Source organism: Lolium rigidum, chromosome 3 (assembly GCF_022539505.1).
Source record: "Lolium rigidum isolate FL_2022 chromosome 3, APGP_CSIRO_Lrig_0.1, whole genome shotgun sequence".
In the NCBI taxonomy this organism is placed as follows: domain Eukaryota; kingdom Viridiplantae; phylum Streptophyta; class Magnoliopsida; order Poales; family Poaceae; genus Lolium; species Lolium rigidum.
The window spans coordinates 336,768,458-336,777,556 of NC_061510.1; the positions used below are offsets into that span (position 1 = coordinate 336,768,458).

The 9,099-nt window shown below is 50.5% G+C and overlaps 2 non-coding genes across 2 annotated transcripts; both read right to left on the reverse strand.

Moving 5' to 3' along the window:
• Positions 1-266: 266 nt before the first annotated feature.
• LOC124704858 lies at positions 267-371 on the reverse strand. The gene has a single exon (XR_007003730.1). It is a non-coding gene; the product is annotated as a small nucleolar RNA Z118/Z121/Z120 (small nucleolar RNA).
• A 5,669-nt stretch (positions 372-6,040) lies between these two features.
• LOC124704854 lies at positions 6,041-6,149 on the reverse strand. Its single transcript, XR_007003727.1, has one exon. It is a non-coding gene; the product is annotated as a small nucleolar RNA Z118/Z121/Z120 (small nucleolar RNA).
• Positions 6,150-9,099: the final 2,950 nt, after the last annotated feature.

Consider the following 9,099-nt stretch of genomic DNA (forward strand, 5'->3'; position numbering starts at 1 on the left):
TCAGCCGCCGTGCTCAGCCCTCTGCCGAGCATCACTCATTGGTCTCGTTAACCCACATCATCAGCTTCGTGCCGAGGGACTAGTCAAGCATGTAGAGTGTCCCGTGGTCCCGGACAACTGTCGGGCCAAACCAGAATAGGGCAATCTCGTCTGTTCAGATCATTGTGAAGCGACCTACTGAAGGATACGTTTTTATTCAAAAAGAAAAAACACTTGCAGTCAGATTAATATTTGTCATTTCAAAAAAATAAGATTTAATTTGTGCCTGATCGCTTAGGATATATGATCAGATTATGATGCATAATCAATGCAGAGCCATTTTTAAAGCCACCTTACTCATATACCGTCATTTTGATTTATCACAGCAAACAAAACAAAACAATGTGTGGCATACTAATAAATAATCGATGAAGACAGCTTGGCAAATGGTCTGCACATTCCAAAAGATTAGGCATACAGAAAAAGTCAGAACATATGAGTTAGCTCAGATATTAGTCTCAGATTGGGCAATACCCAATCGAGAGTTTTTTTTTAATAAATAGTAGGCCTAGCCTCACGTTAAACTAATAACGCTGACAACGGCAAATACAAACGTGCTTACACATAACTTAGAGGCAACCGGCAACACAAGCAACATAGAAGATAAACACAAGGGCACAGCTTGAAGCACCAATGCCACAACCCGACACTACAGACTAAAAACTATGGGGTACACATCAAAGGAGGAAGCACCTAGCAACACACCATCGTCCGCTTCAGCCAACACATCAGAGCCCGTACTCCGTCGTCTTCACCTCCGGAAGGGACCCCATGTCCCTCGCCCTGGCTCGAAGAGCGCCGACCCGTCCGGAGGCGAAGGAGTTCACCCTAGAACACCGGGGAGCACCGGAAGCATGCTGCCAGGAAGAACCCACTAGAGACGTTGCAGGAGCTCCACCAACTGATCACCACCACCAAAGCTTCAATCACCATAGCAGGCCACAGTTGTTGGACGAAGACGCACCAAAGCCGAAACGACTGAAGTCGCCACGGCCACCTCCGGCGAATTGCTCAACCACCATCCCTTTAGTCCCCAAGATGGCGCCTCCAGGAAGGTGAACGACATCGCAACGCCGCCGTCATTCGAAAGGGGAACCAGGGCTTTCACCCAAGACAGGGAGGGGTAGTGAAGGACGATACCTCGACGCGGCCTTCAAGAAGGAGCATGGCGCCCGCAGCACCATCACCGTCGTGGCAACCACCGCTGGACAAGGGTTTCCGCTGGTACCTGCCCGCACCGAACCAGCCCACCTTGCACCTGGACCGACGGTGACCGCCCAACACGAGATCAGGCAGGGGAGGAGCAAATCGGGCCAGATAAGGCTTCGAGCTTCAGATCTGAGACCAGGGCCGACGGCTCAGCCCGGCCCCTAACCTCCGGCCACCCCCTCCTGGCCGCCCGCAAGGCTGAGGGAGGGGGAGGGCACGCACCACGGCGTTCTGAAGCCCTCCGCGCGAGGCAGAGCGGCGAGATCCCCGCCGCCACCTTCCTCGGTGCCGCACGGGCTTGCCCGGCAACCCCTCTGGTGGTGGCGAGGCTGGGGGAATAGGGGGAGGGGGAAGGCGGCGCTAGGGTTTTGCCGTCGCCCCCAGCGGAGCGACACGGGAGGCAGGGGCAATTCCCCAAGCGAGAGTTAGAACTACTATCGCTTAGATGCCGTCCTTAAATAATCATCACAATAAACTTCAAATCATCGACTGAACAGAGCAACTACAACGCAATAGTGCAGGACGGTCGATACTCCGTACGAACCACATCCAGGTGGATGAGAAAATAAGGTAATACGCAATCAGCATCAGAATCGAGTAAACATCGACGCTACTCGCAAAAAGGTCGCTACTACGAATTGCATCCAGCTACACAAGGTAGCAATGTACTCCGTGTTCGTGCTGCACAAGCACAACCGATTCATACTAAGCAAAGCACGCTACATCTTCTGAGACCTCCCATCCCTAAATCCGCATCCACCGCGGGCAAATCCGATAAACGAGTTTGGGAAACACATTCTAAACGGACCAACACGTATTACGATGTCACTAATGCGTAATACGGTATATATACCATGGGAATGGAAACCAGTCGCACGTCACGTCGCACCTTCAAGGTGTGTGCCCAACGGATCTCAGGAGTTTTGAGCTTTGGAGCGAAAAGAGCCAAAAGGTTCGTAGAAGAGGGGGGAAGTGATTTCGCATGGATGGGCCGTGGAAGAGGCCGTGGCGCCGGATTTTGTACTACCTCGTAACTAGTTGCTAGGAAAAAAATTGAGATGTAGTTGCTAGCAATATTGATGTGGTTTTAAGATTCCACCAGCTCTTCATTATGGTGTGTGCGTCCTATAGAATTGGCATAGAACAATTTAGAGTTTTTCCAGTTGTGTTCCCAAACCGCCTCCTGCAAAAGCGTCGGATTGGGGATGCTGCACCATGGTGTCGCGCTTGGGGGAGTCCATTCCGAGCCGTGTTCCCCAAACGTAGCCCTCAAACTTTGTTTTATTTAAAGTAAATACTTTATTCATGATTTTGGAAATGCTTTGTCGCTTTTACATAAAAAAACATTGAAATGATCGACAAAGAACATCCAAAAACCTTGGCAATGCGTCAAAAGAGGGCATAAAAACCTAGACTAGAGGTCCCCTGGAGTGGACGAGAAAGAAAGAATTTTTTCTCGGAGCAACCCCCAGGTTCCAGGCCCAGGAGTTCACTTTCCCGTATGAGCATTCGGTACATATATAAGTCAGTGGAAGCGCTCGCCTTCTTCTCCGCCATCATCGCTGTCGTCGCATGAGTCGTAGTGGTAGTGCATGCGGAAAAACTCGGCGTCGAACACCTTGGTTCTTATCTCGTCGTCGCCATCATAGTGGAAGTTCACCAAGAAGTAAGCCTCCAGATTTTCGGCGCGGGCGAACTTCTCCAACCCGATATGGAGGTAGATCTTCCCTTTCCTATTGAACAAGACCTCTATGGGCCACCAGAGAAAGCCATTGCTTGCTTCCTGCAGGTTCACCCCAGCTGGCTCCCGGCCGGCGAGAAATTCCGCGAACTTGTTCGAGAGCTTCTTCTTCTTGAAAGGGTCGTTGCTGATGAAGACGGTGAACTCTAAGTACGTGTCATGGAGGCATTCCGTCTCATCTTCCTCAGGCGACGAAAAGCGTGCAGGAGACATCCAGTGTGCTGCACGGCTGACCCTGCCCCTGCCATGGCCGGGGCGGCCACGTCCACGACCACGCGCATCCTCTCAGCGGACAGTTGAACTTGCCTTGGAGTGCGTTTCTAGAAAAGTTGGGTGGCGTCGTGGCGGCACTAGATTTGAGTGCAAATGGCGATGAGCGAGCACCCCATTTTATACACCAGAGGTAGGCGAGGGGGTAGTGGCGCTTATTAAAACGCTGGCATGCAGGAGGAGTGACGAGATGTCTTCCTGCGCGTCTGGCGAAATTGCAACATCGTTAGCAGAAATTTATTTTCCTTGGCCAGAAGTGGGGAACGGGTGAGCGGAAACTCTGTGTGGATGACACGGCTGCCCCTCCACTCGTCACATCGGTTTTAATTGCGGCTGGTGCCCCCGCACCGTCCCTAGCGGGGACGGGCTCAGGGTGCCGACCGCCGTATTGAGCTGCGCTGGACCGAAAAGGGCTTTGGGATGCGGAGCTAAATGCAGTCAAAGTCTGGCGTACTCTAAATCCCTTTAGGTGACTGTTTAGGGGACGCTACTGGAGTTAGGAGACAATGTTGGTGTGAATTTAACCAAATTCCAATTCACATTAAACCTAAACTACACGTCCGAGTCATATGGGACGATGGCAATGGTGGTGTCCTCCTTTACCTGCGTGCGCATGACCACCGTTTATCCCGGCCATAGGCTGGAACTAGTAGGAAATAGCTTATAGGCATGAAAAAATAGTAGCGGCACACGTTAAAAATGTCACGCCGCCGATATTTAGCCAAAATATGGGTGGCACTATAGTCGGTGTGCGGCTCAACTATTACGCCGCCAACCATTACGTAATATTTACCAACGGCTGACGTGCTCCATAATCGGAACTTTGCAGAACATAGCGCCTACGCGATTAGTCGTATGGGCATGAGCACCAAATCAACAAATCAAAGGATACACGAAAATTGTTTATTTCTCCTGATAAGATTTGAAATACTATGCACTTGTGGCATGGCGAGTGTGTCGTCGTCCGTTTCTATTTCTCCAGATAAGATTTGAATACTATGCACCACGGGGACTTTCTCCAGATAACAATTTCTCCAGATAGTTTTTAGGAGAAAACCATGCAAAAACCATACGAAGACACCACGGGGACTTTCGCGTGGCAAGTGTGTCGTCGTCCGTTTGTATCAGCAGTGTGTTCGAGTGGGTTTGTTCTTGCCCCGTGGTGTCTTTGTATGGTTTTCGCATGGTTTTCTCCTAAAAACTATGCACTTTCTTCTTAATTAATGAATGAGGTAAAGCTTTTGCCTCCGTTTCAAAAAGAAAAAAAATCAGTGGAGTACCTTTTCAAAAGCTACCTTACTCAGCGTTCTTGCAGATTCATCACAGCAAACGGGTAGTTGTGCTCGTTATTGAAAGGTAAATACATGCCAAAAAAGATGGCAGTCTGCTCTAAAAACACGAACAACTAGTGAGTTGCTTTTCATTTCAGAAATGCATGTGTCTTCTAAGAACACATGATCAGATTAGGATGTATAATTCGAAGGAGGCCAAGAGCTACCTTAGAGCAGGTCTAACAGGCCCCTTATTTCTATGCTCCGTATAACGCGAGTTTTTCGCCCCGTATCCCAAAAGTGCGACTTGCTGAACCATTTCGTCTAGCAGACCCCGTATTTCGCCCTGTATTTTTAAAAATTAAAACCCCGGGAAAATTAAACCATAGTTCATCTTCATTGATCATACATTGAATCATACATATACATAGCGATCTACTCGATCCTACCTACTCGAGGATGATGAATGGCACGAAAGGCTCCCTGGCGGCAGCCTCCTCCTCTGCCCTGGCCGCCGCCTCCTCCTCTGCCCTGGCGGCAGCCTCCTTCGCCTCCATCTCCGCCACGGCGGCGATGGCCGCCGCCTCCTCCTCTGCCCTCCGCCCGAGCTTTCTCGGCGGCATCCGCCTCGGATTCGGCCACCGCACGCCGGTAGGCCGCGTCCTCCTCCGCCGCCTCCGCGTCCTCCTCTGCCGCCTCCTCTTCCTCCTCGCCGCCTCCGCTTCCACCGCCGCTGGTGCTGCCGATGGTCGCCCTCCATGCCGCCTTCGCCGCGCGGTCGCGCTGCCACTCGGCGCGCCACTTCTCGAAGGCTTCGCCGCTCGCTCGGCTTGAGCGGCGGGTCTTGCCGTCACCACCGCCCACCCGCGGCGTACTCCCCGGAGCGGATCCGGCACGCACAGCGCGCCGGCGTACTTGCAGGCCGCGTGACGGGCTGCCGGCGGCGGAAAGCTTGCACTTCGCGCCGCCGGGCTTCCTCCACGGTGTTCGGCGAGCGGGATCGCTCGATCCGTTCGCCGGAGAGGCTCTACTACGGCGGCGGCGGTCCATGCGAGTGTGGCGGCGGGTGGAATGCGGCGCGGGGAGCGACTAATTGCTCGCCGGAGCAGGAGGAGGAGGCGGCGGCGCACGGCGGAGCTAGGGTTGCGAGTGAGGGGTTAACCCCTCACTCGCACCTGCGCCCACTATATGTACGGGGCGACGGGGCCGATTTCCTGGGGCCCGTATTCCGCCGAAACGGGCCGGCCCGGATATGGGGCCTGCTAGACGCCCAAACTCGCTCCGGCCCCGTATCCCGCCGGAATTTTACGGGGTGGGCGGGTTATACGGGGCCTGTTAGACATGCTCTTACTCAGATACTACCCTTGTGATTCATCGCAGCAAACATATAAGCAAGGGGAACTTACTGAACCAATGAATTAACTGTCACCAAATATTTCAAGCAGAGCACCATTGTGGAGCACTCACTGAAGGTTAAACTTTTAAGTGGAAAAGCACGGACATGTGATCATGTTTGCTCAGAATAAATGATCAGATTAGGATGCATAATCACCGAAGAAGGCCTTTTTCAAGAGCGACCTTACTCAGATACCGCCCTTGCGATTCATCACAGGCTCACAACAAACGAGCAAGAACAAAACTCATAGCATCTGTTCAGTAGTAGTAAACCAAATAACCAATAAACACTTCAAAAACTCTTAGCAATTCTAGCAGAAATCAAGGGAATTTTCTAATATATTAGTCTCGGATCGGGTATAGTCACGCCAAAGGGTAGATCCATCGCTCAGATACCATCCTAGCCTAAAACTACTAGCTCAGCCGCCACGTCGACTAAACAACGTTAGGTACAACGAAGAATGTTGCTATTCCTTACGAATTGCATTGACTTGAACAAAAGAGAAGCGTACTTTGATGTCTCCGTGGTCGAACCATTCCCTCTAAGCAAAGCACACTACATTGCCCGAGACCTCCCATCCCTAATCCGTGTCCACTTCCGGTGAATCCGTCGAACCGAGTTGGCGTGACATATCCTGAACGGATCGACGAGGTCACGAGCGCGCAGTACAGTACCAACCGAGGGAAAATCAGATATGAGAAGACTCCAGCTGTGGAGCGGGCATCGGCGGAGGGGTGACAGGCAGTGGATTTGGTTTGGCCATGGATCAAGATGCAGTACTCTCCTCTCAGTCTCCCGGCAAGGAATTCCGAAGTGCTCACCCTCCTCGCACTTTATATAACAGGGCGTTTGGTCTAAGGGATTAAAAACGGGGAACGGGAGTTGATGAGGTAGGTGACTTGAAATAAAATTAGATGTATGATTCGTGGTTATGGGATTTGATTAGGGATGAGAAAGGGGAGCAAGGGAGCCTAATTCCTCGTAATTTGTCCAAGGAAAGGAAATTCAAGGGGGGAAATGATCTCTGTTCGTTGCGCACTACCTGCATTGAAGTCAGGGAGGGAACCTATGAATCTTCTTATTAATACGCGAGAAAATCACATGCAGATCTTGAGCAAGATCCTTCAGTGATTTATCTGGGCTCTGGCTGTCACATAGCTGCGCTTAGGAAGAAAACAGCAGTAGGCGTCTCCTCCGAGCAACTCTAGGGAACAATGCAAACCGCAAACCTCATATATTTGAGTGTAGGCCGAAAAAATGTGATTTGCGGGTAAAAATCAATCCCGCTGACTAGACCCCCTAAAATAAAACACTAAAAAGGTATACTCTAGAATATTCCAACTGTTTTTTTCTCATTTTTCTTCCTCACATGCATGCCGGCCGCCCGCCTCCCACGCGCGAGCCCGCTGGCTGCCCGCCTCCCGCGCGCGAGCCCGCTGGCCACCCGCCGCCCACCTCTCCGTGTGAGCCCGTTGGCCACCTCTCCGCGCGTGCAGCACGCCCCGGTGGCACCCCTGCTCTCCGCTCGCCCCGGCGCACCGCCCCTACTTGCTGCCTGCTCCGGTGCCGCCCATGCTCGTTGAATTCAATCCAACCGGCGGCCAATTCCAGCAAGTGTGGTTCTATTTTTGGTAATATTCGGTTGGATTATGTGGACGTTCGTTTTTTTGTTAATATTCGGTCGGATTGCGTGGAATTTCGTCGAAATTTGGCCAGACTCCGGCGAGTTTATTGGGGAAATGTGTTGGCTCGAGTTGTTGCGAGTGTGTTGACCGTATACAGGCTGACTACAAAATCGACTCCGAAACTCCAACTATAGCTATCGCGGGCTTGTATGCAGGTTGGGCTAAAAAAAATGATTTTGACCGTTTTGAGGTGTCTGATTGTCTGGTCTTGCAAAAGAAACCAAACCCTCAAACTAAATTTACGGGCTGGTAGAGTTGCTCCAAACTAAACCATGTCATCTCCATATGATGACAGGTTGGGTTCCATTTGCTGGACATGACCTGAACGCCCAGGGAGTAGATCTTCGAGAGCAGAAATTGATGTAGTTTGCCACAACCATTTGTTGGCAGCATTCTCCATAGATTTTTCTCTACTAATCGTGAGATTCAACATAGATGATTTCGTTATTTTCTTATCCTACTGTAACACAAATTCGAATGTAGTGCTTTTTTGAAAATCGCACCTATCTAGTAATAATCATCAATGTAAAAAAGTAATAAAAAATACAATAGGTAGTTGGATCACATAGCGACGACTAATATTAGCACGAGCTCAAGACGTGCTGCTATCCTTGCCCCTCCATCACCAGAGCCAGAGCCAGAGCTAAACAAATCTTATCGTAGTAGATCTTGTTGTAGTAGATATATAGAAAGTCGCCGTGCTAAGGCCTCAAACGACGCAACCATCACCGATGATGTCAAGCATAGAATAGAGGACGTTGACCTAAAACTACACTAACAAACACGAAAAACGACCAACGAATGAAACTCGTACTTATTTCCATGTATTCAACATAGTAATAAACCAAATAAGCGATGAACACTTAGCAATCTGTTAGCAAGTCAAGCAAAATATCAAGGGCATTTGCTCAGATATTAGTCTCAGATCGGGTATAATCACGCCAAGGGTACACTCATCGTCGTCCTTTACAATCATCACGGCAAAGCCTAAAACAACAAGCTCAGCCAGCACGTCGACTAAACTGAACATCAACGTTAGCCACAAAGAAGACTATGGCTATTCCGTACGAGTCACATTGACTAGAATAATACAGTAACCTACTAGCACTCCGTCACTTGGGAACGATTCCCGCTAAGCAAAGCACACTGCATTGCCCGAGACCTCTCATCCCTAATCCGCTGAAACGAGCTAGTGTGACATATTCTGACCGGATCAACGAGGTCATGAGCACGTAATATAGTACCAAACGAGGGAAAATCAAATCTGAGGAGATTCCAGCTATGGAGCGGGCATCGGCAGCAGAGTGGTGACATGCAGTGGTGGCGAGGCGAGGCAAGGCCTACTGTGCTCTCAGTCTCAGGGCAAGGAATTTGCAAGTGCTCAGCCTCCTCGCACTTTATATAACAGCGCGTTTTGTTGGAGAGCATTAAAAGTGGGAAATGGGAGTTAATGGGATAGGGCACTTGAAATAAAGTTAGATGTGTGGT